Below are 3,990 nucleotides of genomic sequence, written 5' to 3' on the forward strand. Positions count from 1 at the left end.
GGTGCTCCTGTCAGCCTCATCTCAAATTTCAACTACAACTGTGGTGATGGTTCGTCATAGGCTGTGACATCTATTCTGTTCAAAAATGCTTCTCTAAGGGTCTATCAAGTTTCTGTATGTCTTGTATTGGCTTTTGATCCAGACCATCTTTTTAGGAATATTTGTATAGCAAATAATTTTGGAAAATAATGTCTCTCTTTGGAGGTTGGGCAGGTTTGCTAACATCTCCTTTTATTTATTTTTATTTTTATTATTTTATTTTATCATAAAGTTTAGTTATGGTTCAGAAAACAGTAAGTGAATAACTTTCTCTGAAACAATATATTGACTATGTAGACTGCAGTTATTGGGAAAGGGACTGGTAAGTTAAATTACCCTATTTTCTATTCTGAAGATGGCAAAAAGTCCCATTTCCAGTCTGGAAAGATACATAATGATGCATATGCCCCACATGTCTGAGAATAAATACAACAGAAAAGGCAAAAGTTATAAAGCTAAGGGCAAGCAAGAGAAAATCTCAGAAATACCCAAAGTGGCAACAAAGAACATTTGGCTGGAACTTGAAGTTCTTTTCAGTCATCTTTGTCTTTCGCTCCATGTTTAACGATGCGCGTGAACTCGATGTAATTGACACTTTCCTTTTGGTCAATAGGTGCTTCTCTGTATGACTCGTCCACCTCCTCATCTGTGAACCGATCCCCCATGGTTATCAGCAGCTCCCTCAGGTAATCACCATCAGGTAACTGGATGGTGCCAGTTGCTTCTTCACCAAAGCAAGCAAAAGCATTTCTGATGACATCTTCAGGATATGTTCCATTTAACTTCTCAGCAAGCATAATGAGGAACATGATGAAATCGATGGGGCCTGGAGCCTCATTCATCATGACATCCAGATACTCATCAGTTGTATTTTTCCCTAGTGAGGTAAGCATATCGTGCAAATCTTCCTTGTTGATGAAACCATCCCTGTTCTGATCAATCATATTAAAGGCCTCTTTGAACTCCTGGATCTGTGACTGGTCAAACATGGCAAATACATTGGATGTTGCATACTGAGGACGCTTCTTTGGTGGTCTTGGTCTTTGCCCTTTTGCTCTACATGGTGGTGGTTCAATCCCGACACAGCCCACGAAAATCTGAGCACCTCAGTCACAACCTTGCTGTGGCTATCACCACCCTTCTACCAACATCCCCCTTTAAAAGATTGGGGTTTCCTAAATTCAACGTTCTTCAGCTGTGACATGAACCCATTGTGTGTGCAGCGTCCACCTGGGTGTGCCTTCACATTAGCCTTGTGGGATTTGTGGGGGCAATGCGAATATGAGGTAGATCATGCCTGCTGTGTGGTGAGTAATAAAGTCCTTTGTCTCTGATCTTGGAGTCTTGCATCTTCTGTCAGCTTCCAAGAAACTGTGGCTTGCTTTCTCCTGTCTTTGCAACAGTTATAGAAACTAACAAGACTAGAGAAGCTGGGCATGGTGGTATGCACCTGTAATCCCAGCTACTCAGGAGATTGAGAACGGAGGGCTTTCTTGAGCCCAGGAGTTTGACTCTGTGGTAAGCTATGATTGTGCCACTGCACTCCAGTCTGGGTGACACAGTGAGACCTCAACTCAAAACAAAACAAAATAAAAAAGATTAGTGAAGTAGAAAATTTTTTTTTAAAATTCCATGGTTAGCTTGACATACAGTTTTCGACATGCACATGTGCAACCTGTCTGTGTGACCAAACCTCAGCATAGTCCAGGCCTCCCACTTCCTACCCAGGGCTTCTCTGGTGCCATATCTTAGTGTGCCCATGGAGACATGCATGGTCCTTATGTACATGCAACCTGGACGTGTGGAGGAATTCATACCCATGACCAATGGGGAATGAGAGTCAATTCCTCCCTCTTTCTTCTCTTGGTCAGATGTTCCTGGGATAAATTTCATAAATCTGCTCATAATTCCACAGGATTGAGCACCCAGTTTCCCTTAGTAGTAGACAATTAAAAGCCTTTCTGTGTATTGGCTCTTTCTCCTTCCTAGTTTCACTCCACCTGCACCTTAATCCTGCCTTTATGACATTATGTCTCGAGTTCTACTTTTGGGGAAACTCAGACTGTGGCAATGGTACTTAAAATGTGGTAACAAAATTATTTAAAGTACAGTTTTAAGCCTGCATGACTTGGAAGGTGATGACGCCATTAGAAGGAATCAACCAAGAATCAGGAGAAGCATGTTTGCTATTAACATTTAGCTGGGCGTGGTGGCTCATGCCTATAATCCCAGGAGGCGGAGGTGAGAGGATTTGCCTGAACTCAGGGGTTCGAGACCAGCCTGAGCAACAAGGCAAGACCTCGTCTCTACAATAAATAAAAAAATTAGCAGGGTGTGGTGGCACATGCCTGTGGCTCCAGCTACTTGGAAGACTGAGACAGAAGGATCGCTTGAGCCCAGCACGTCGAGGCTGTGATGGCTGTGAGCATGCCACTGCACTCCTGCCTGGGTGACAGAGTGAGACTCCCACTCAAAAAAAAAAAAATAGTTCAATTTAAAAGATTTATATATACCTATATCCTTATGATGCCCAGTGCACAGGGCTTGATACTGTCCTAGATATCAAGTAAAAGCCAGATCTTCTATTTAGCAAACATAGATTGAAATTCTACTATGTGCAAACCAGTTTTGGTTCAATGCCATGTTCTTAAAGATAATTGATATAACACATGAATGAAGACCTGAGAAATGGGGAGAAGGCAAGCACTGTTTGTAATCAGTATAAGGATCAGTAAATAATTAAGTACCCCTTCTGTGCATGGCTCTATGCTTAGCTCTGCTATGAAGGAAACAGATGAAATAGTCATTGTCTTTGCTTCAAGGTACACATAATCTACTAAAGATTATTTTATTTTATATAACACAGAGTTGAGAGTGAGAAATAGTCTTAAAAGAAGTAGAAATGGGGACGTGTGTGGTGGCTCACGCCTGTAATTCCAGTAACATAGCAAGACTCTCTCTCTACAAAAACAAAAAATTAGCCAGCTGTCGTGGAGCGTGCCTGTAGTTTCAGCTACTTGGGAGACTGAGGTGGAAGGACTGCCTGAGTCTAGGAGTCAAGGCTGCAGTAAGCTGTGGTTGTTCCACTGAACTCCAGTGTGGGTAACATGGTGAAACTCTGACTCAAAAAAAGAAAAAGTAGAAATGGAAGCTCTGAGGAGAGAGGGTCATCACTTGCAGCTGAGATATCAAGGATGGCTGGATGGAAGAGGTGGCATTTGAGCTGGGATGCTAACACCGAAACATGCCATAACAATACTGTGAGGACAGAACATTCCAAGCAGAGGAGGTGATAAAGGTACCGAAATGGGAGAGTGTGGTTTGGAGAATGTAGTAATTAGGACTTTTGATTACAATCATCATATCACTCTAAGAGATAAAGACTTATTCTGAGGCTATGTAGGGAAAAATAGAAGGCAGGAATCTCAGTCACATAGGATGAGGCCTCATAGGGTATAAAAGCCAGTCTGGAACCTGGAAAGCTACACTGGCTCCAAGATAGTTGAAGGAATCAAGTATTCTGTCTGGATTTCTTTCTATGGTCTGTCACTCTATAGAAATGCTCTCTCTGTATCTACTGCTCCTGCTACTGCCACTTAATTTCTCTCTGTGCTTCCAAATACTCAAAACTTCTGCTGATACCTGGCTTCTGCTGTGTCATAGCTTCTAGTTACAATTTTTTCTTTCTATGCCTTTCAGCTTCTGACCCTACTATTTTATTTTATTTTTTGAGTCAGAGTCTCACTCTGTTACCCAAGCTGGAGTGCAGTAGCACGCTCACAACCATGGCAGCCTCAACCTACTGTGCTCAGGCGATCTTTCCACCTCAACCTTCCAAGTAGCTGGAACTACAGGCACATGCCACCATGCCCGACTATTTATTTATTTATTTATTTATTTATTTATTTATTTATTGTAGAGACGAGGTCTCACCAAGTTGCCCAAGCTGGT

The 3,990-nt window shown here is 42.1% G+C and overlaps 1 pseudogene; it reads right to left on the reverse strand.

The window, feature by feature from the left end:
* Positions 1-572: 572 nt before the first annotated feature.
* LOC103256793 lies at positions 573-1,104 on the reverse strand (annotated as a pseudogene).
* Positions 1,105-3,990: the final 2,886 nt, after the last annotated feature.

The sequence above is a fragment of the Carlito syrichta genome, unplaced genomic scaffold, assembly GCF_000164805.1.
Source record: "Carlito syrichta isolate Samal-C Ts95f unplaced genomic scaffold, Tarsius_syrichta-2.0.1 Scaffold296499, whole genome shotgun sequence".
In the NCBI taxonomy this organism is placed as follows: domain Eukaryota; kingdom Metazoa; phylum Chordata; class Mammalia; order Primates; family Tarsiidae; genus Carlito; species Carlito syrichta.